Genomic DNA, 25,034 nt, shown 5'->3' with positions numbered 1-25,034 from the left:
ACTCACAAAAATATTGGAATGAATAGGAAGCAAATTAAGAGGCATAAGTGGATTAAATCCATAAACATCTTCAAAAGAAGAACAATGAGTCCTACTATGAATTGCTCTAAAAAGAGAACGGTACTATGAAGAATTGCTCTATTATATGTCATCTCTACAAATGGCAAACATTCGTCCCAAGACTTAATATTCTTAGAAATAATAGGCAGATTAAATCCATAAACATCTTCCGAAGGAGAACAATGAGGGGTACTATGAATTGCTCTAAAGGAGAACGGTACTATGAATTTCTCTATTATATGTCATCTCTACAAATGACAAACATTAGTCCCAAGACTTAATATATTCTTAGAAATAATAGGCAATAATCCAATTTATCCCACACCATACGTTTCAAGAGTGACTTAAAAATTGAACTATCTCTATCTTTTTTGCTTGTAGCAAACCACATTTAAAGGCGTATACAATCCATATAAAATATCTATCTCATTAAGGCACCACCATAATTATAGAGCATTTGGGAATACAGAGCGGGGTGTTCGGGGTATCGATCCCCATATCAATCGCATGCAAACAGAGCACTCTACCATCTTATCTACATTCCCTCAATTCTTGCATAACAAAACCCAAAACTGAGTGTCATCAATAATAGCGAAAATGACAAAATATTTCTACTTATTATGTCAAAAATAAGGAAAAATTGAATAGAAATAAAATATTAATAACGAATAGTTTCTTTAGGAGATGCACTCTACCATCTTAGCTACATCCCCACAATTCTTACATAACAAAACCCAACACTGCACGTCATCTGTTTTATGGTCATTATGTCAAAAATAAGGAAAAATTGAATAGAAATAAAATATTAATGAGTTTCTTCAAGAGATGCACTCTACTATCTTAGCTACAGCCCCACAATTCTTACATCACAAAACCCTAAACGTCCCGTCCATTAATAATAGTGAAAATAAAAAACTCCCTTTGATCATTATGTCATAAATAAGATTAATAATCGATCGATCCTCATACCTCTCGCATGCAAAGCAGGCGCTCTACCATTTAAGCTACATCCGTACAATTCTTACATCACAAAAACTTATGAAAATAAAATATTAATAACAATTAGTTACTTTTGGAGATGCGAGGTACTAATCCCCGTTGCTCTTGCATGCAAAGAGTGCACTCTACCATCTTAGCTACATAGAAATAGAAATAGAATATTTGGTAGTAGGATTCTTTTGCAGATGCACGGTATCGCACCGTACTTCTCACATGCGAAGTGAGAGCTTTACCATCCGAGCTACATACCCACAATTCTTACGTCATAAAATCCTAAACATACCATGACCAATAATAGTGAAAATAAAAAAATATCTCTGCTCAATATGTCAAAATAAGAAAAGATTGAATAAAAATAAAATATTAATAACAAATAGTTTCTTCTAAAGATGCAAATGCAAAGTATCAATCCCCACAACTACCATATTACAACTCTTATATTACAAAACTCTAAATTTTCTGTCATCAATAATAGTGAAAATGAAGAAATATCGCTACCCATCATATCATGAATAAGGAAATATTGAATAGAAATAAAATATTATATAACGAATAGATTCTTTGAGAGATAAGAGGTATTGATCCCCATACTTCTTGCATGCTAAGCGAGCACTCTACCATCTGAGCTACATCCCCACAATTCTTATATCACAAAACTCTAAATGTCTCGTCATCAATAATAGTGAAAATGAAAAACTATCTCGGCACATTATAACATAAATAAAAATAAATTGAAAATAATTAATATATTTAATAATTGATAATTATCCTTTAGATATGTGGGTACCAGTCCCCATACCTCTCGCATGCAAAGCGAGTGCTCTACCATCTAAGCTACATCCCCATCATTCTTACTTCACAAAACATTAAACTTTTCGTCATCAATAAAAGTGAAAATGAAAAAATATATCTACTTATTATGTCATAAATAAGGAAAAATTGAATAGAAATAAATTATAAATAAAAAATAGTTTCTTTTGCAAGCTAGGCTCTACCAGAGCTACATCCCCACATTACTTGCACCATGCAAGCTAGGCTCTACCAGAGCTCACATTACTTGCACCAAAAAATCCTACATTTTCCATCATCAATGATAGTGAAAATGAAGAAATATCGCTACTCAACATGTCATGACTAAGGAAAAATTGAAAAGAAATAACATACTTAATAATAGATAATTTTATTTTGGAGATGCAGGGTATATGTATCCCCGTACCTCTCGCATGCAAAGCGAGCACTCTACCATCTAAGCTACATTCCGACAATTCTTTTGACAAAAAATCCTAAACGTCTTGTCATCAATAATAGTGAAAATGAAAAAATATCGCTACTTGACATGTCATGAATAAAGAAAAATTGAAAAGTAATAACATATTTAATAATAAATAGTTTTATTTTGGAGATGTGGGGTATCGATCCACGTACCTCTTGCATGCAAAGCAAGCGCTCTACCATCTAAGTTACATCCCCACAATTCTTACATCACAAAATCCTAAATGTCTCGTCATCAATAATAGTGAAAATAAAAAACTATCCCGGCTCATTATGTTGTAATATGAAAAATTTGAAATGGAATAATATATTTAATAATCCATTCATTTGGAGATGCAACGTGTTGTTCCCCGTACTACCCACACAAGAAGCGAGCGCTCTACCATTTGATCTACATCCGCACAGCTCTTACATCAGAAAATCCTAAACGTCCCGTCATCAATAATTGTGTAATAATAAACAAATCATTTCTTTTGGAGATGTAGGGTATAGATCCCCTTACCTTTCGCATGCTATGTGAGTGCTATACCATCTGGGCTAAATACCCACAATTCTTGGATCACAAAACCCTAAATTTTTCGTCATCAATAATAGTAAAAATGAAGAAATATTGCTACTCAACATGTCATGAATAAGGGAAAATTGAAAGTGAAAAATATATTTAATAATAGATAGTTTTATTTTGGAGATGCAAGGTATCAATCCCCATACCTCTCGCATACAAAGTGAGCACTTTACCATCTTAGCTACATCCCCACAATTCTTATGTTACAAAACCCTAAACCTTTTGTCATCAATAATAGTAAAAATGAAAAACTATCTCTACTCATTATGTAGTAAATATGAAAATTTTGAAAATAAATAATATATTTAGTAATTGATTCATTTGAAGAAGCAAGGTATCGATCCCGTACTTCCCACATGGAAAGCTCTACCATCTGAGCTACATCCCCACGATTCTTACATCAGAAAACCCTAAATGTCCCGTCTTCAATAATTGAAAAAATGAAAAAATATCTCCGCTCATTATGTCATAAATAAGGAAAGATTGAACATAAATAAAATATTAATAACAAATAATTTCTTTTGGAGATGCAAGGTATCTCGATCCCCATACCTCTTGCATGCTAAGCGAGTGCTCTACCATCTAAGCTACATCCCCACAATTCTAATGTCACAAAACCTAAACTTCTCGTCATCAATAATAGGACCAAAATGGGAATTCAAAAATGGGAGAGAATTAGGTATAATTTATGAATTATTTCGGACATAGATATTATATTAATCCAATTATTATTTGGATTATTTTAGGCTTATCAATTCACATTCTCAATTTCATGGGAATGTATGTATTTAACTTGTGTCATTTTATTGCATTTATTTACTTCGTTTTATTCTACAATCTCTCTTGAAGGGGCATTCCGAGAATCAAACTCGAGACCTCTCGCACCCAAAGCGAGAATCATACCACTAGACCAAATGTCCTAGTTATGCCACTTAAAACGTATGTATGAATCCTTGGGCCTAGATATTAAGGTCGTATTTTGTCGTATTGTAGGAAACACATGAAGTCCTCGATGCGCTTCAATTGAAGCCTTGGATGTAGAATGTGTCTTGGAGAATAAAACAAGAGCATAATAAGAACAAAGAGCTTTCTACTAGACCTACTTAAGATTTGGATAGGCATACTTACAAAAAGTGGAAAACATGAAATGATATTAAGAGCATTATCATTATAGTTTTAATCGCCTTAATTTTTGTTTTTCTTCTTCTTTTTTTCTTTATTTCCTAAGATGGTAAGTATAAAGCCTTGGAATGTAAAGAAAGACTTTAGGTTGCTGCTGAATGGCCAAGCCATTGCGAACATGCTTAAGTTTTGATATCTCTTTTCTAATTCCTTTATGTCGACTTTGTTGCCCAACAATTGGTGTAGAGAAGTTAAGAGGTATGTTTGAAAAGTAAATAATAGGAACAACAAGTTTATATAAATATGAAGTCCTTCGAGAAGAAAAGATTTAGACATAGGGGCATTTGAGGTTGCACCCTAAGTGAGGGTCGTACCACTAAACCAAATGCCTTTTCTTAAATACCCAATATTTTTAGCTTCTTCTCAAATATATTTTTCTCTAAGTGGTTGGACGGCTATAAAATGAAAAGTTGATGGTCTAATATTTTACTTGTAAGTAAGGCATGTTATATTGAATTGTTATAATATACAAGGGTATTCAAATAAACAAACAACCCAACAAAGGAAACAAACTAATCAATTTGGGTTGGATTGATTCGGTTTGGTTCATCAGTTTGTTTGATTTAATTCTTTTATTTTTCCTCGGTTTGGTTCATAAGTTGTATTGAATGCACCTTAGTTTCGTGTTTGAAAGGTTTTAGTTTCAAATCCTACACATCATTCAAGATGACAATAAAATGGAGTTCAATTGAACGCGCTTTTAGTTTCGTGTTTGAAAGGTTGAAGATGAAGCATAATTTTTATTAATGATATATAAGAGATTCATGTTTTATTAGAAGAGATCAACTTCATTTAAGGTACTAGGAGTTTAAACTACTCCCCTTGTAATTTCAATCACTCTACCAAGATTACAAATTTAGGGTTGGCTAATTGAACATCGATTCTTTAACATTAGGTTATAATTTAGGTAGTAACCATTATAATATTAATGAGCATAAGAGTTACAATTCTTTCATGGACCATATGTGTTATAGTTAAAAGAATATATATATATATATATATATATTATGTATGTCGAGGCTGGATAAAGCATAAAGTAGCAAGGAACACCATTGTCGACTCTAGAACCACCCATAACTCATGATTAAGACCAATGCAAAGTATTTTAACATCCTTTGGCATCGAGATACAGGAAAGATGAATGTCGTCAAATTGGAAGCTTTACCTGTCTTAAAAGTCACAATGTGAACTCTAATCAAGCTGGAGCCTTGGACTAGGCAAATCATTTTTTGATAGTTGAAATAGATGACTTCGATGTCGTGTTAGGGATGAACGTCCTACTTGAACACAAAGTCATTTACATGTCCCTAGCAAAATGCCTAGTAGTAACAGAGTCTAATCCGACGATCATTCAGAAAAATATCCATCAACCAAGAGGGGTTAAAATGATGTCGATACTACAGTTGAGAAAGAATCTTAGCCATGATGAATCTACGCTTGCTACTATTGTAGTAATTGAAAAGGGGGGCTCGAGTGAGCCAACCTCAACATTAACCTTGTTGCCACTACATGAAGACCACGACGCAAAACAAGAAGGTCAGATAATGGATTTATCCCCACTAGGAGAGATAAATCACAAGATTAGTTTTATGTTGTAGTCGAGATTGCCTGCCACAAACAAATGTCATGCGGCTGAGCCTGAGCTAGCTAAATTCTATGAAAAGCTAAATGACTTGTTAACAGTTGAGTTTATTAGACCGGCAAAGGCTCTTGTCAGTGATCACTCAAATGCTGGGCAACGACATCAGGCCAATGCCTCTATTGGAGAAGGAAGACAAAAACAAGCTACTGAAGCAACACATGTTCACAAAGAAATAACAGACGGACGAAGAGAGTGGTCAGTCAGAAGCGACAACAACAATAATTTCAAGAAAAATAGAGAGTTCGTATAAGTTAACGTCAGATCAACTTCGAGTTCAAAGCAACAAGAACCAAAGACTGGTGCGAAAATACTATGGACTAGTCGATGTTATCCACAAGATTATGAAGACATCATATAGGATCCAATTGCTCTTATGGATGCAGACTAACCTTGTTGTCCACATCAGTAACTTGAAACATTATTATTCTGACCAAGAAGACATCAAGTAGAAGCAGGTGGTATGATGTCATGCAAAGAAGAAAAATTTTCATGCGAAGAAAGTAGGGAAGACACCAACAGAGAAGACATGAAGAGTCAACGAATCGAGAAGTGATTTTCAATAGCTCCTAGTAGATTGGAAGAGACTCCTCATTTTGAGATCAGCTGGAAGCACAACGAGAGACCTAAAGTTAGCCTCATCCTACAATGCTGAGTTTATAAAGAGTTGGTTGATAGAGATATCAATAAATTGTGTGGGGACAGATGTCATGATCACGATTTACTAAGGCATGTTGTCTATGGCTGCATGTTGCATGTCTCAGCCATTTTTGTAAATAATTTGTTGTCCAAGGCAGCATGCTCATTCCAAACCCCTTTTACTTGCTTTCATGTTAGATAGATCTTTACTATTATTGTTGTGCCACTATGGGGTGTATGACTAGTCATCAAAATCATATCTACACCACTCGGACTAAAATTTCCCAAAATGTATTATAGAAGAATGTGACTAGTTGTCAATTCTTCCTACCTGGGTTATATGCTATCAAATCCATTGTTGTTGCTTATTCGCTTTTAACTTATAATATTGCTTTATTTTAACTTATTTTTAACGTACTTCCTTGCTCAAGTTATCTAAAAAATTTCTTCCAAACATGATTCGAGCATACAGTGCTATTGTCCATGGAGTCTGAATTTCGCACAGTTGACTTGTTTGTCGGATTAGAACAAATGCTTCCCACTGGTTGTGGGCTGGATCTTCTAACTATATACGTGAGTTGGGCTCGGAGCATGCGTACAGGTTGAAAATGAAATGGTTGGATACAGGTTGCGAATGAGGATTGGGCCACGAAAAGTTTTTTTTCTTTACCACAAATGGACTTTAGGCTAGTGAGTCTTAAATTTTAGTTCAAACGGACCCAAAATCGAACCTACTAGTTCCTTCTTTCTTATACGACTCACTGAAAATTTTGGTGCCCTTTTCATTCCTATTCTTTGTTCCGCCTCTATTTTTTGGTGCCCTTCTCATTCTTATTCTCTGTTCCGCCTCTCTATTTTGGTGCCCCCCTTCTCATTCCTATTCTCTATTCCGCCTCTCTATTTTTCTGCCCCCCTTCTCATTCCTATTCTCTATTCCGCCTCTCTATTTTTCCGCCCCCCTTTTCATTCCTATTCTCTGTTCCGCCTCTCTATTTTGGTGCCCCCCTTCTCATTCCTATTCTCTGTTCCGCCTCTCTATTTTGGTGCCCCCCTTCTCATTCCTATTCTCTGTTCTGCCTCTCTATTTTGGTGCCCCCCTTCGACTATTTACGTGAGTTGGACTCGGAGCATGCGTATAGGTTGAAAATGAAATGGTTGGATACAAGTTGCGAATGAGGATTGGGCCACGAAAGGTTTTTTTTCTTTACCACAAATGGACTTTAGGCCAGTGAGTCTCAAATTTTAGTTCAAACAGACCCAAAATCGAACCTACTAGTTCCTTCGTCCTTATACGATTCACTGAAAATTTTGGTGCCCTTTTCATTCCTATTCTCTGTTCCGCCTCTAATTTTTGGTGCCCTTCTCATTCCTATTCTCTGTTCTCGCCTCTCTGTTTTGGTGCCTTCTCATTCCTATTCCTCTCTATTTTGGTGCCCTTCTCATTCCCATTCTCTATTCTGCCTCTCTATTTTGGTGCCCTTCTCATACCCATTCTCTGTTCCGCCTCTCTATTTTGGTCATTCTCATTCTCTGTTCCGCCTCTCTATTTTGGTGCCCCCTTTTCATTCTTATTCTCTGTTCCGCCTCTATTTTTTGGTGCCTTTCTCATTCTTATTCTCTGTTCCGCCTCTCTATTTTGATGCCCCCCTTCTCTTTCCTATTCTCTGTTCCGCCTCTCTATTTTTCTGCCCCCTTCTCATTCCTATTCTCTGTTCTGCCTCTCTATTTTGGCGTCTCCCTTCTCATTCCTACTCTTTATTCCGCCTCTCTATTTTGGTGCCCCCTTCTCCGCCTCCCTATTTTAGTGTCCCCTTCTCATTCCTACTCTCTGTTCCGCCTCTCTATTTTGGTGCCCCCCTTCTCATTCCTATTCTCTGTTCCGCCTCCATTTTGGTGCCCCCTTCTCATTTCGATTCCCTGTTCCGCCTCTATTTTGGTGCCCCCCTTCTCATTCCTATTACCTGTTCTGCCTCTATTTTGGTGCCCCCCTTCTCATTCCTATTCTCTGTTCCTGGTTCCCTTCTCATTCTTATTCTTTGTTCCGCCTCTCTATTTTGGTCCCCCCCTCATCATTATTACTCTCTATTCCGCCTCTCTGTTTTGGTGCCCCCCTTCGCATTCCTATTCTCTGTTCCTGGTGCCTTTCTCATTCCTATTCTTTGTTCCGCCTCTCTATTTTGGTCCCCCCTCATCATTCTTACTCTCTATTCCGCCTCTCTGTTTTGGTGCCTCCCTTCGCATTCCTATTCTCTGTTCCTGGTGCCCTTCTCATTCCTAATCTCTGTTCCCCCCTTCTCATTCCTATTCACTGTTCCGCCTCTCTATTTTGGTGCCCTTCTCATTCCCATTCTCTGTTCCACCTCTCTATTTTGGTGCCCCCTTCTCATTCTTATTCTCTGTTCCACCTCTCTATTTTTGTGCCCCCTTCTCATTCCTTTTCTCTGTTCCGCCTCTCTATTTTTGTGCCCCCCTTCTCATTCCTATTCTCTATTCCGCCTCTCTATTTTGGTGCCCCCCTTCTCATTCCTATTCTCTGTTCTCCCTCTATTTTGGTGCCCCCTTCTCATTCCTATTCCCTATTCAGCCTCTATTTTGGTGTCCCCCATCTCATTCCTATTCCCTGTTCCGCCTCTCTATTTTGTGCCCCCCTTCTCATATCTCATTCCTATTCTCTGTTCCGCCTCTATTTTGGTGCCCTTTCTCATTCCTATTCTCTGTTCTGTTCCCGCCTCTATTTTGGTGCCCTTCTCATTCCTATTCTCTGTTCTGTTCCGCCTCCTATTTTTTTGCCCTTCTCATTCCTATTCTCTGTGGTGCCCTTCTCATTCATATTCTTTGTTCTGTTCCCGCCTCTATTTTGGTGCCCTTTCTCATTCCTATTCTCTATTCTTCTCATTCCTATTATCTGTTCTGTTCCCGCCTCTATTTTGGTGCCCTTCTCATTCCTATTCTCTGTTCTGTTCCGCCTCCTATTTTGGTGCCCTTCTCATTCCTATTCTCTGTTATGTTCCGCCTCCTATTTTGGTGCCCTTCTCATTCCTATTCTCTGTGGCGCCCTTCTCATTCCTATTCTCTGTTCTGTTCCCGCCTCTATTTTAGGTCATAATTTAGGTAGTTGTTATTATGGGTCATAAACTTGTTTCTTTGCATAATATGGATTTAGTTGAACTCGGATAAGATCGATCAAGAAATTGTCTTTGAAATGACTAATAAACCTAGGTTATCGTTGTTGTCTTTTAACTGTGATTTTGCAAAAAGCTTAACTAATATGAACTATCATGCCACAAGAACTTTAAGGTAAATCAGTAATATACCCTACACATCATTCAATATTGGCAATAAAATGGAGTTAAACTGAACTCATTTTAGTTTCATGTTTGGCGTGTTCAAGATAAAACATAATTGTGTTAATGATATTAAGTTTGGAATCTATAAGAATTTAATGATCATAAGAGAAATTTATGTTTTATTCGAAAAGACCAACTTATTTAAGGTACTAGGAGTTCAAACTGGCTTAAGAGTTGCGTGCGTGCTCATTTTATCACTGTTATCCAATTCCTCCAATTTCCTCCTCTTCCTCCATCACATTCTTTATTTCTCTTCCCATTTCTCAATCTCCAACTCATCCTTTCTTTATCCCTAACCCATGTGGATTTGAATAAAGAAGGAGAAAAAGAAAGAGAGTGAAGGAAGTCAGTTTGGATTTAGCTTTGGAACTAGACATCGATGAGTATGATCTAACGAACATCTATATAGGAAATTTAGTGACTTCGCTTTAGGCTAACCAGGTGAATGGTGTTACTATTGGCTTGGTTGGATGAATTGTATGAGGTATTAACAATGCGTGCAATGTAGCCCCTCCACATGTCATACTTTGTGAGTGTTTGACATGTATTTCTCTTATGATCATTAAATTGTTTTGAAAAAGAAGAAAATAAAGATGGGGAATGGTTGTGAAAGAGAGTTAGAGAGAAATTTTGTAGAGTTCTGTGAAGAACTTGGATTTCAATCTAGCAAAGGAACTACCCATTATTTCTTTTTATGACTAATTATAAATAAAGAGAAAAATATGTTTGTATAGATAGATTAAACTCTAAATCTTATTTTAATTTTATAGCAGTTTCTTATTTTATGTTAATTTATTTTTATTTTTATTTGTTTTCCCTTTCAATTTTAGTTTCTAGTTGAGGTTTGAACCCTCCAAATTTGGGTTGTGACAGATTTATATTAGAGCGGTCGAATTTTAGGTTATATAGATTTTTCTTAGAATAAAGAGTCGTATATCTCTATGACTTAGTTTGATGACACGTCTCCCCACGATCAAGTAAGCAGTCTAACTCTATTTCGAAGTATATGATATGTTTTAAAACTGGTATGAATTTATTTAATATTTTGAGTTCCGTGGTAGTTATAAAATATCTTTGGACATTAAAGAGTGAATGTTAACCATATAAGACAATACTGGATCAGAGTTATAGTGTTTAGATATGGTGAGGAGGAAAAGAGTGGTAGCGAGATATCTGAATAGCCTTAGGACAACAGAGAGTTATTACTGCAAAATGCGAGACATCTAACCAATGAAATTTTGGTACTCAAAATGATGAAACTGGAGATGGTCCCAAACGTCTGTATGGACCATTTCCAATCGCACTTTCTATGGTTCTCTGGCAGCTTTTGTGAAGCTAACTCGTTTATATTTTTTCATAACGCAACTCTCACAAACACCCATATCAATAGATTTTAGGCCTTCTAAAACTCCATTCGCAGCCATCATCTTAATTTTTTTGAATCTCATATGTGCAAGTCTATTGACACTACTGTAGGGTGTATAAACATGATTGTTGTTGCTCAGAGTGCTTCCAATTCAAGTAGACTTTAATTGAAAGCACACTTACCAATAGCAACCATGTTTATACCCCCTACATTGGTGTATAGGGTTCCAGATTTTGTGTCATGCTACCACCATGACACCCTTCACAATCTTCCCCAAACTCTTTCCAAACTCGGCTGCATAACCTGTGCTATCCAACTGACCAATAGAGATCAGATTCTTCTTGAGATTAGGAATATATCTGACATCTTATAACGTCCACCCATTTTCTGCTAGAGTTTGTATGAAAACATCTCTCTTCCCTTCAATCTCCAACGTTTTGTTGTCGACAAGATACACCTTTCCAAAATTTCCTTATTTAAAATTTTGAAACAATTTCTTACTTGAAGACAAATGAAACGATGCAACTGATTCTAAAATCCAGAATTCAGTTGGGCTATTCATGCTACGAATTAGAGCATCCTCAGTATCTTCTGCTGAATATATAGAATCAATGTCATCTTCAAATTTGTGATTTTGCTTTTCTTCAATTTTGTACAATCTGTCCGAAAGTGTCATTTTTCTCCACAATTTCAACACTTTACGTTCTATTTGTCCGGAGAATTTTCTCGATTCCTTGATTTTGATCGCTCATGTTTGTTTGGACTCTTTAATTTACTTCTCGTTTGGGAATACTTTCACTGACATCTCGAATTTCATCAAACTTCAGTTTATCATATCCTCGTGAACTATTGATTGCAGCAACAACAGTATACCACGATTTGGGTAAAGATGACATCAAAATCAATGCTTTAATTTCATTTTTTAACATAATTTCCACTAAGCTCAATTAACTGACAATCACGTTGAACTAATTTATATGATCTGCAACAAAGCTACCTTCAGACATTTGTAGATTGAACAACCTCTGCATCAAATACACCTTGTTCAAAGCCGACGAATTTTCGTACATGTTTTACAACACCTTCAATAGGCCCAATGTCGTCTTCTCTTTGATGATGTTGAACGTCATGTTTTTGGACAGCGTCAACCAAATCAACCCTAAGGCGTGACTATCGTTAAGCTTCCACTCCTTTGTGGTCATGGTATCGAGCTTCACCCCCAAAAGGGATTTCTGAAGATCTTTCTGGTACAGATAATCTTCAATCTGCATCTTCTAGAAACTGATATCGAATCCATCAAACTTTTCAATTCTTGTCTTTGAACTTTTCATCTTCACGATCATGGTGAATCTTGTCTCGCTCTGATACTAGTTATTAGGATCACACAACAATGCACACACTCGATCTAAATGAACACAAAAAACTTGATAGAGAAAATGTAAAGAGAAATATTGACTAAAAGTTGTATTAATGACTTCAAGGTATGCAACGAGAGGATATGAAGAATGAGAAATATATATTATGGAAGCACTGACTAATGGGTATATATATGATTTCAGTTTATTATATATATATATATTGCTTTAATATAACCGTCTACTATATATAAATATTTAGTATATATATATCTATTAGATTTTTACTATAAATAGTCAACCTCCATATCCAACTTTTCACATTTTTAGTATAAATAGAGTCAGCCTCCATATCGAAGGAGGTTAGTTTTCCTACTATATATAAATCTCTATCACATTTTTACTATAAATAGTCAATCTCCATGCTTCTATCACATCTCCATGCTTCTATCACATTTTTACGGTAAATAGTCAGCCTCCATGCTTTCAGCCTCCATATCCCTCTTTCTCGAGGTTAGTTTTTCTACGCCTACTATATATAAATATTTAGTATATATATGTCTATAACATTTTTACTATAAATAGTCAGCCTCCATATCCCTCTTTCTCGAGGTTAGTTTTTCCATGCCTACTATATATAAATATTTATATATATATCTCTATCACATTTTTACTATAAATAGTCAATCTCCATGCTTCTATCACATCTCCATGCTTCTATCACATTTTTACGGTAAATAGTCAGCCTCCATGCTTTCAGCCTCCATATCTCTCTTTCTCGAGGTTAGTTTTTCTACGCCTACTATATATAAATATTTAGTATATATATGTCTATAACATTTTTACTATAAATAGTCAGCCTCCATATCCCTCTTTCTCGAGGTTAGTTTTTCCATGCCTACTATATATAAATATTTAGTATATATATGTCTATCACATTTTTACTATAAATAGTTAGCCTCCATGCTTTCAGCCTCCATATCCCTCTCTCTCGAGGTTAGTTTTTCTACGCCTACTGTAACGCCCCTAATTTTCCCCACCCTAATTAGCGACGTTACCTTATACTCGTCAAATCAACAGGAAAAGGGCTCACATGGGACAGTCTCGCTAACGAAAATGCATTCATCAATTTAAGCAGTTCATACCTAGAAAATCAATTGCGACAACCTAGCCTAGAAGAAAATCAACAGAGACTAAACAAACACTTCGCAAAACTAAGAACTCAAGAGAACCCAACAGGCGCTACGGCACGACAAACCCTCCTCAAGATTTCCATGGCCCTTCGCCTCCTCCACCGTCACCCGTACATGGGAGCCTTGCCCTTTCCTGAAAATATTGGTAGCACGTGGCTTGAGTATTATATAAAATACTCAGTAAGTCGCCCCACTGTTGGGGTTAAGCATATTTCATACATTCGGATATAAGCAGTCGCACACAGTACATCTACATGTCGCACATGATACACATACAAGACGCACGCAACACACATACATGTCACACAGAAATACCCATACAAGTCACACAGAAATACCCATACATGTCACACATCGTTACCATACATGCCGCACACTGCTAGACGAACGGAACTGGGAGAGAGGTCTGTCTTCCATTCCTTCCCATGGCCTTAGGCCCTTGCCTTGTCCGGGCGGGGGTGGATGCATGGTAATGTTCCACACATGGCCCACGTGTGTGACTGTGGACCCACCAGGCGAGCTCGCAAGCGAGCTCCCTGGGCCTGGCTTGGTCGGGTATGTATGACATACAATACCGGACGCCACAGATAAGGAGGGCCTGCATGATATCGTGGCGAACACAATATCGAATATACGCATCCTTCCCATCAGTAGCATAACGGGGGAGTGCCCCAAGTTCATAACCATAGCGTGCATGAGGTTCTTAAGGTTTACCTCCATGGCATTACACCTACGACGCTCCATCCCCTCGCCGCATTACATAGCATAACCGGGTTCACAGTAGGCAAGCATATCATAGCATAACCGGGACCACATTGAGCAAGCATATCCTAGCATACTAGTCATCTTATTCATGGCATGTGGGGTTCTCATTACAATCATGACATGTCAATCAAGCTCATCATACACACAGGGCGACAAAACGCGTCACAACATCATATTCCTAAACATGGCATACATAGCAATTCACTGCAAGAATCACATACATAAACAAAGCATGCATATAGCATTTCACGGCAAGAAACATCCAACCTAACATACAGCAACAACATATGGTGCATGCAAGGGCCACAGGGCACGCACCAACATACACAATAACTAACGCCAACAGTAAGGTTACTTACCTCCTTGGCCTTGACCGAAGTCGCCCACAACGCTAACTCCAGCGCCTAACTACCTTCTCAAATGGTTGAAACGAGGGCGGAAATGGCTTCGGAAGGGTCGAAAACCTAGGAATCGGTATACTATTCGGATGTCGAGCCGCCAAGCCGCACTTGGCCGAACCGGAGGTTCGCGAAGCCGCCGGTGGAGCAGAAACCGATGGCTGCGACGAACACCGCCGGCGCAGGGTTTCTGGAACGCCTCCGGCTTGGGCCACAAAGGGGACGAGGCTCTGGGGTGGTGTCCGAACGCGAGCTGCACGCCGGCTGAGAGGTCTCGCCGAATGCTGGGGAACCCGCGCCTGCGCTGCGTCTCCCTCGTCCAAAGGTCCCGACGGTCCAACTCGCAGGGCTTGGCTATCGTCGCCGGTGGATGCGTCGTCGCTCGTCCGTTCTCCAGTGGCGCGTTGGCTTCCTCTTGCCTCCCCCCACACTAGCGCCCCCTTCTCCCTAAAGGCGGTGGCCACCCCTAGGGTTTACGGGAACCCTAGTGGATCCCGCCGAAATCTCGTGATTTTCGGCGGGGCCCCTTTTTTTTTTTTCTCTCTCCTCTCTCCTCAGAAGGTGTACCGTTACACCTACTATATATAAATATTTAGTATATATGTCTATCACATTTTTACTATAAATAGTCAGCCTCCATGCTTTCAGCCTCCATATCCCTCTCTCGAGGTTAGTTTTTCTACACCTACTATATATAAATATTTAGTATATATATATGTCTATCACATTTTTACTATAAATAGTCAGCCTCCATGCTTTTAGCCTCCCTATCCAACTCTCTAGAGCTTAGTTTTTCTGCGCCCACTATATATAAATATTTAGTATATATATCTCTATTAGTGGAACCCATCAGTTTACATGACACTCGGTTATTTACATGACACTCGGTTATCTACATGACACTATTGATATCTTTGGTGGCAATCTTATCTCCTCGAGTTCAAGGAAATTATATATAAATATTTAGTATATCTTTACTATAAATAGTCAGCCTCCATATTATCTTTGGGGGCAATCTTATCTCCTGAAGTATAAGGAAATAATCGACAGTTTCTTGTTCTAGTATGGAGGGCGAATTCGACAGTTTCTTGTTCTAGTATGGAGGGCGAATACAAGGCGGTTGCTTATGCCACTACCGAAGTAATCTAGATCCAAGTCCTCTTACGTGAGCTCGGGATGTCGCAAGCACGAGCGCGGTTGCTTATGCCACTGTCGAATTAATCTGGATCTAGCTCGGAAAGTCGCAAGCATGAGTGCCTAGCTTGTGGTGTGACAACATTGAGCTCGGGATCTCGCAAGCACAAGCGCTTAGCCTGTGCTGTGACAACTATTTAATTTGATATAATTGTGGGGGCATTTCGTGAATCGAACTCAAGATTTGAAATTTATCCACTAGACCAAATGCCCTGGTAGTGGATCAATAATTTTTAGTTGCTAGTCCATGTGTTTTGTGTGCCTCATGATTTGAAATTATCCACGTGTTTTTTTTTTTTTTGTGCTTTAGAACCTACTATTATTGTCACGTTAATTTCACATTGTCCATCACATAGTAGAATTTGTTCTTCAAATCAATGGGATGTACTTCAATTAATATTATTAAAATATATTGACATAAATAAAGTTAGTTGTACTTCAATTAATATTATTAACAAATATTGACATAAATAAAGTTCATATCCTATAATTCCTACCTCATAGGTTTGAGATTATGAATGACCCAGCTCAAATTTGTTTGGTTGAAGTTGCATAGCCAAGTATATGCATTCCTTTAGAATAAATGTTGAAACAAACGTTTTAATTTTAAGTAAAATTTCACCACAAAAGTTTTTGAAAACGACTTTTATTTTATATTTATTTTTAATTTTTTAATTTTTTAATTTTAGTTTTCAAAACCTACATTGATATGTTAAAACTACTTCTTTACTACCATTTAACAATATTTATATTGTAAAATGGGATTAACTTCTTTTAAGTTTATGTATTTTCTTTTTATTACTTCGCTTTACTTCTATCTCATGTTTAAAAAAAAAATGTGCTAGTAAACATAATTCCTCTTTTATTGTTATACATACTTACTCCATTTGTATTTAGTTCATTTTATACAAAAGTCTACCGTTAATTACTAAACCCATGTGCTTAATACATTCCCTAAAAAAACAAACTTGTTTGTATTAGGATAAATTACCATGAATAGGAAGAGAAGAAACACCGCAAATAAGTAGAAGGTTGAGAATTTCACTCAACCACACAATCGAACTTGAAAGACGGAAGGGCTTAGATGCAATTCTACCTCAACAATTGCTTGAAACTTAGAAATGGCAGAGATGATGCTCAGATTTTTAAAGAAAACTTCTCAACTTGAGAGATCAATTTTATGCAATGTTTTGATTAGACCTTGGTTGCTTTACTCACCAAAATATTTAAATTACTTAAAAATAAAATTAAAATAAAATTTACCCAATTCTCCCCACTAACCTCTCATCCCAACCGGCATCCTCTTTCCTCGACCTCACCATTTCATCCAAAAAAAATAAAGAGGAAAGAATGTTAGATTTGAGAAAAAGTAAAATTGTGTTTAAATAGAAGATTTACCTGGAGAGATTTTGGTCTGTTATTAGGTAAAATCCTAAGTCAGATTTCTTTTTTTTAAAAGAAATTAATTAAGGAGAAAAGAAATTATGGTTATAAGAAATTAATTTAGGATCAAATTTCTTTCCTATTTTACCAGATGTGATAATCAGATCCCATATTCAATTAATTAGATTTTTTTTGTTAGCATTGGAAGTTATAAAATAAGGTTAGAATCAATAAAATTTTAGTTGAAATTTTAGTTGGCAAATCCATAAATGTGTAAGATAGTAGCCAAAGATTAAAATTGGTCAATAATATTGGTTTACAGACTAAAAATAAATATAGAGTTAAAGTAATATCTTATTTACATAATTCAAAATGTTTACAGAATTGAAAATAATCACAAAGAAGGAGGAGGGAAGATTGGGGGAAGAGTTGTTGAACAGAATTTAAAAACAAAACAGTAAATATGAGAGGGCATGGAACTCCATTAAATTTTGTCTTAAATATCAGAATTTTAATAATATAAATTAGAGAAATAATTTTATAGATTCAAACTTGAAACTAATGTCATGGGCTCACATAGGTTGACTTGGATTTCAAAGGACGGAATCAAACTTTCATTAAAGATATATATGTGACAACGACTTAAGCTAACTAGGCAAGTGACCTTACTATCGGGATGGTTGTATTTAATGTTGACACGTGCCCTGTGGTTCTGCACGTGTCATATATATTGATATGTGTGAATTGTCTGTGGATCGATATGCTTTCTATATGTTATGTATATGTTATAATATGTGAATTGTATGATAATAATTACGGTACAATGTATTCAAGGATATGTTTGAGATAGGATACAAGAATGATGCACAAAACGAAATGTAACGATAGGAGTAAAATACGTTCATGAAACGTTAAGGTTAGGTTGCATATTGGAGTGATATGGATAAGAGAGATTGATTGAAGAATACGGTTAGGTTACGGATAGAAAGGGATAGGTTTGTAATAAATTGATAGAATGATAGCGTTAGGTTAAGTTCTTGTGATGAGATGACTAAGGTACGTTCACGTAATGATATGTCTGTGATAGGTATAAGAATGTTAAGGCTATGATAAGTTAGAGAATGATATGACTACGAAGTGTTTACGTTATGACTTGTTTATGATATGATACATTGTGATGCAATATGTCATGGTATGATGTGTATATGATGAAATGATATGTTAAAAGCATGTTATGTTAGGTCTCTTAAATTGTGTATATAGAACATGATATGAATGACATGAAATTACAATAAATGTCATGAAATATAACCCCGTTAGAATTATGTATGATTTGAGAACTAAAGAATGAGAAACGATATGACATGAATGATGAACGATATCTGAAACGATATAAAAAATGATATGATATGTACACAATGCTAGTGGGGTTGTATTAAAGGATAATGAAAATGGAAAAGTTTTGGGACCTCATGCATTATGTGTGCTCATGCATTTGGGGGATACCCCTATCCCATCACGAGGGTACGAACGCGTACATCCAATAGCAGGACAACGATCGTTATGCTTTGCATAGCGCTACCGTGACGGTTACTAGTTCTAGCGGGTGTCCGGCCTAAGGGGCTCCCAGAGTATGCCCACCAGATAAGGAAAGTGGCCCAGTGGTGTGCGAACTAGCTGGTGAGCCCATACTCGCACGTATGGGCTGTGTGTAGAGTATATGGTACACGTCCAAAATTACCCGTTAGGACAGCACCGTAGGGAAAACGGAATGAAAGATAGGTCTTATCATCTCATTGCATGTGATTGTTGTATTTAACCCCAATAGTGGGAACACTTATTGAGTATTTCTTTAAATACTCAAGCCATGTGCTACTACATTTTTCAGGTTAAGGCAAGGTATTCCTGTACGATGACGGTATCACAACTCAAGACCATGGTACATGCATAGGATAGTGGTATTTATTTTCTTATACTTAGGCTAGAATAGGATGTTTTTAACTTAAACGCTTATTTATTTTATTTAGTCTTTTGTTCGTTTTAAAGATGTTTTCGAAACATATAAGTCCATGGCTGTGTTTTAAGATAAAGATTATGTTTTATGGAATTTAAATGAAGTCTTCCGCATTTAATGTTTATGGCACGTAGACAATAACAACCTTAAATTAAGTAGAAAATTTTGGGTTGTTACAGTTTTGATCAGATCTGCCTTGTGGTTGCTTTACTCACAAAAATATTAGAATTAATAGGAAGCAAATCAAGAGGCGTAAGTGGATTAAATCCATAAAAATTTTCAAAAGGAGAACAATGAGTGGTACTATGAATTGCTCTAAAGGAGAACGGTACTATGAAGAGTTGCTCTATTATATGTCATCTCTACCAATGGCAAACATTCGTCCCAAGACTTAATATTCTTAGAAATAATAGGCAGATTAAATCCATAAACATCTTCAGAAGGAGAACAATAAGTGGTACTATGAATTGCTCTAAAGGAGAACGGTACTATGAATTCCTCTATTATATGTCATCTCTACAAATGACAAACATTAGTCCCAAGACTTAATATATTCTTAGAAATAATAGGCAATAATCCAACTTATCCCACACCATACTTTTCAAAAGTGACTTAAAAATTTAACTATCCCTATCTTTTTTTTGCGTGTAGCAAACCACATTTAAAGGCATATACAATCCATATAAAATATCATTAAGGCACCACCATATTATAGAGCACTTAGGAATACAGAGCGGGGTGTTCGGGGTATCGATCCCCATACCAATCGCATGCAAACAGAGCACTCTACCATCTTATCTACATTCCCACAATTCTTGCCTAACAAAACCCAAAACTGCCATCAATAATAGTGAAAATGAAAAAATATTTTTGCTCATTATGTAAAAAATAAGGAAAAATTGAATAGAAATAAAATATTAATAACGACATTATGTCAAAAATAAGGAAAAATAGATAGAAATAAAATATCAATAACGGATAGTTTCTTTAGGAGATGCACTCTACCATCTTAGATAGAAATAAAATATCAATAACGGATAGTTTCTTTCGGAGATGCACTCTACCATCTTAGCTACATCCCCATAATTTTTACCTAACAAAACTCAAAACTACACGTCATCAATAATAGTGAAAATGAAAAAATATTTCTACTCATTATGTCAAAAATAAGGAAAAATTGAATAGAAATAAAATATTAATGAGTTTCTTCGGGAGATTCACTCAACCATCTTAGCTACATCTCTACCGTCCTTACATAACAAAACCCATAATAGTGAAAATGAAAAACTCCCTTTGATCATTATGTCATAAATAAGATTAATAATTGATAATTTTCCTTTGGAGATGCATGATAGCGATCCCCGTACCTCTTGCATGCAAAGCAAGTGCTCTACCATTTAAGCTACATTCGTACAATTCTTACATCATACCTTTAAAAATATCTCTGCTCATTATGTCATAAATAAGGAAAGATTGAATAAAAATAAAATATTAATAACAAATAGTTACTTTTGGAGATGGGGTGCTCTTCCATGCAAAGAGTGCACTCTACCATCTTAGCTACATCCAAACAATTCTTACATGACAAAATCATAAACGTCCCATCATCAACAATAGTGAAAATGAAAACTATCCCTGCTCATTATGTCATAAATAAGAAAAATTTGAAATAGAAATAGAATATTTGATACTAGGATTCCTTTGGAAATGCAGGGTATCGCACCGTACTTCTCACATGCGAAGCAAGCGCTCTACCATCTGAGCTACATCCCCACAATTCTTACGTCATAAAATCCTAAACCTACCATCACCAATAATAGTGCAAATAAAAAAATATATCTGCTCAGTATGTCAAAATAAGAAAAGATTAAATAGAAATAAAACCATTTGAGCTACATCCGTCATTCTTACATCACAAAACTTTAAATTCATCAATAATAGTGAAAACGAAAAAATACTCTGCTCATTATGTCATAAATAAGGAAATATTGAATAAAAATAACATATTAATAACAAATAGTTTCTTCGAGAGATTCAAATGCAAAGTAAAAATATTAATAACAAATAGTTTGTTGCTCATTATGTCATAAATAAGGAAATATTGAATAAAAATAAAATATTTAAATTCATTAATAATAGTGAAAACGAAAAAAAAATACTCTGCTCATTATGTCGTAAATAAGGAAATATTGAATAAAAATAAAATATTAATAACAAATAGTTTCTTCATTTAATGCAAAGTAAAAGCATTAATAACAAATAGTTTCTTGTTCATTATGTCATAAATAAGGAAATATTGAATAAAAATACAATATTAATAACAAATAGATTCTTTCGAAGATAGGAGGTATTGATCCCCATGCTAAATGTCTTGTCATCAATAATAGTGAAAATGAAAAACCCTAAATCTCGAGATGTGGGGTATATCGATACCCATACCTCTCGCACGCTAAGTGAGCACTCTACCATCTAAGCTACATCCCCACATTACTTGCACTACAAAATCCTAAATTTTTCATCATCAATAATAGTGAAAATGAAGAAATATCACTACTCAACATGTCATGACTAAGGGAAAAATTGAAATGAAATAACATATTTAATAATAAATAGTTTTATTTTGGAGATGCAGGGTATCGATCCCCATACCTCTCGCATGCAAAGCGAGCGCTCTACCATCTGAGCTACATCCCCACGATTCTTATGACAAAAAACCCTAAATGTCTTGTCATCAATAATAGTGAAAATGAAAAAAATATCGCTACTCATTATGTCATAAATAAGGAAAAATTGAATAGAAATAAAATAGTAATAACAAGTAGTTTCTTTTAGAGATGCAAGTATGGATCCCTATACCTCTCACATGCTCAGAAAGTGATCTAAAATCTAATCTACATTCCCTTGATTCTTACATCAGAAAACCCTAAACATCCCGTCATCAATAATAGTGAAAATGAAAAAATATCTAATAAGAAAAGATTGAATAGAGTTTCTTTTGGAGATGCGGGGTATCAATCCCTATACCTCTCTACCATCTGAGTTACATCTCCACAATTCTTGCATCACAAAATCCTAAATTTTCCATCATCAATAATATTGAAAATGAAGAAATATGCTACTTAACATGTCATGAATAAGGAAAAATTGAAAAGAAATAACATATTTAATAATAAATAGTTCGTAAATATGAAAAATTTGAAATGAAATAATATATTTAATAATTCATTCATTTGGAGATGCAAGGTGTTGATCCCCGTACTACCCACACGAGAAGCGAGCGCTCTACCATTTGATCTACATCCGCATAACTCTTACATCAGAAAATCCTAAACGTCCCGTCATCAATAATTATGTAAATGAAAAAATATCTCGACTCATTATGTTATAATAAGGAAAGATTGAATAGAAATAAAATATTAATAACAAATAGTTTCTTTTGGAGATGCAGGTATAGATCCTACACCTTATGTGAGCGCTATACCATCTGGGCTAAATACCCACTATTCTTGAATCACAAAACCCTAAATTTTCTGAAAGTGGAAAATATATTTAATAATTGATAGTTTTATTTTGGAGATGCAAGGAATCAATCCCCATACCTCTCGCATACAAAGTGAGCACTTTACCATCTTAGCTACATCCCCACAATTCTTATGTCACAAAATCCTAAGCGTCTCGTCATCAATAATAATGAAAATGAAAAACTATCTATGCTCATTATGTAGTAAATATTAAAAAATTGAAAAGAAATAATATATTTAGTAATCGATTCATTTGGAGAAGTATGGTATCGATCCTGTACTTCCTACATGGGAAGCTCTACCATTTGAGCTATATCCCTACGATTTTTACGTCAGAAAATCCTAAATGTCTCGTCGTCAATAATTGTGAAAATGAAAAAAATATCTCCGCTCATTATGTCATAAATAAGGAAAGATTAATAGTTTCTTTTGGAGATCCAGGGTATCTCCATCCCCATACCTCTCACATGCTAAATGAGCGCTCTACCATCTGAGCCTAATTTTCCGTCATCAATAATAGTTAAAAATGAAGAAATATCGCTATTCAACATGTCATGAGTGAGGAAAAATTGAAAAGAAATAACATATTTGATAATTGATAGTTTCATTTTGGAGATATGCAGGGTATTGATCTTCGTACCTCTCGCATTCAAAGCTAGCGCTATATCATTTGAGCTACGTCCCCACAATTCTCATGTCACAAAATCCTAAACATCTCGTCATCAATAATAGGTCCAAAATGGGAATTCCAAAAACGGAGAAAATTAGGTATAACTTATGAATCATTTCAATAATAGGTCCAAAATGGGAATTCCAAAAACGGAGAAAATTAGGTATAACTTATGAATCATTTCGACATGGAATGCAATGATATTATATTAATCCAATTATTATTTGGATTATTTAAGGCTTATCAATTCACAATCAAAGTTTCATGGGAATGTATGTATTTAACTCGTGTCATTTTATTGGATTTATTTACTTCGTTTTATTCTACAATCTCTCTTGAAGGGGCATTCCGAGAATCAAACTCGAGACCTCTCGCACCCAAAGCGAGAATCATACCACTAGACCAAATGCCCTAGTTATGCCACTTAAAACGTATGTATGGATCCTTGGGCCTAGATATTAAAATCGTATTTTGTCGTATTGCAGGAAACACATGAAGTCCTCGATGCGCTCGAACTGAAGCCTTGGATGTAGAATGTGTCTTGGAGAACAAAACAAGAACATAATAAGAACAAAGAGCTTTCTACTAGATCTACTTAAGATTTGGATAGGCATACTCACTGACAGTGGGAAACATGAAATGATATTAAGAGCATTATCATTATAGTTTTAATCGCCTTAATTTTTGTTTTTCTTCTTCTGTTTTTTTCTTTATTTCCTGAGATGGTAAGTATAAAGCTTTGGGATGTAAAGAAAGACTTTAGGTTGTTGCTGAATGGCCAAGCCATTGCGAATATGCTCAAGTTTTGATATCTCTTTTATAATTCCTTTATGTCGACTTTGTTGCCCAACAATTAGTGTAGAGAAGTTAAGAGGTATGTTTGAAAAGTAAATAATAGGAACAACAAGTTTATATAAATATGAAGTCCTTCGATAAGAAAAGATTTAGACATAGGGGCATTTGAGGTTGCACCCTAAGTGAGGGTCGTACCACTAAACCAAATGCTTTTTCTTAAATGCCCAATATAGCTTCTACTCAAATATATTTTTCTATGAGAGGTTGGACGGCTATAAAATGAAAAGTTGATGGTCTAATATTTTACATGTAAGGGTTATCAAATAAACAAACAACCGAACAAAGGAAACAACTTTATTTTGGGTTGGATTGATTCGGCTCAGTTCATAAGTTTATTTGATTTAATTCTTCTATTTTGCCTCGTATGACAACATAAAGTTGTACTAAATGCACCTTAGTTTCATTTATGACAAACTCATATGAAACATAATTGCATTAATAGTACTCAGGGTAGGAGTCTATAATTATTTCATGAACCTAAGTGCAAATCATGCTTCATTAAAGATGAGATAAACTTTAGTTAAGTAACGGGAACTTTAAATTGCTTCATGTGGAGCTTCAATTACTCTATGCTAGTTACACTCCTTAGGATTGACTAATTGAACACGAGTGCATTG

At 35.6% G+C, this 25,034-nt stretch overlaps 3 non-coding genes across 3 annotated transcripts; all 3 read right to left on the bottom strand.

Moving 5' to 3' along the window:
- Positions 1-3,744: 3,744 nt before the first annotated feature.
- On the bottom strand, positions 3,745-3,816 carry TRNAP-UGG. The gene has a single exon. It is a non-coding gene; the product is annotated as a tRNA-Pro (tRNA).
- Positions 3,817-21,992: 18,176 nt separating this feature from the next.
- On the bottom strand, positions 21,993-22,065 carry TRNAA-UGC. Its single transcript has one exon. It is a non-coding gene; the product is annotated as a tRNA-Ala (tRNA).
- Positions 22,066-23,902: 1,837 nt separating this feature from the next.
- Positions 23,903-23,974, bottom strand: TRNAP-UGG. Its single transcript has one exon. It is a non-coding gene; the product is annotated as a tRNA-Pro (tRNA).
- Positions 23,975-25,034: the final 1,060 nt, after the last annotated feature.

The sequence above is a fragment of the Cucurbita moschata genome, unplaced genomic scaffold, assembly GCF_002738365.1.
Source record: "Cucurbita moschata cultivar Rifu unplaced genomic scaffold, Cmos_1.0 Cmo_Scf00004, whole genome shotgun sequence".
NCBI classification, from domain to species: domain Eukaryota; kingdom Viridiplantae; phylum Streptophyta; class Magnoliopsida; order Cucurbitales; family Cucurbitaceae; genus Cucurbita; species Cucurbita moschata.
This window is presented reverse-complemented; position numbering and strand designations above follow the sequence as displayed.